This window comes from Trypanosoma theileri (genome assembly GCF_002087225.1).
Source record: "Trypanosoma theileri isolate Edinburgh chromosome Unknown TM35_Tth_2_V1, whole genome shotgun sequence".
In the NCBI taxonomy this organism is placed as follows: domain Eukaryota; phylum Euglenozoa; class Kinetoplastea; order Trypanosomatida; family Trypanosomatidae; genus Trypanosoma; species Trypanosoma theileri.
The window spans coordinates 1150-1375 of NW_021639844.1; positions in this window are offsets into that span (position 1 = coordinate 1150).

Here is a 226-nt window from a genome sequence, read left to right on the forward strand (position 1 = left end):
ACACACTGCAATACCTTCTCCCAGGTCTTTAAAACCCCAAAAGAAGGAAAAAAAGAACAAGTAACAACTTACCAATAGGAAAGGGTATTCTTTTTTCCCCTCGTATTCCTTACAATCATATCCATCATGTCCTCAAGGTCCACCACCAACGAGGCACACCCAATAACAAAAAAAAATACTCACCCACTCCAAACACACACACACACACAACAACATTGTCAATCAA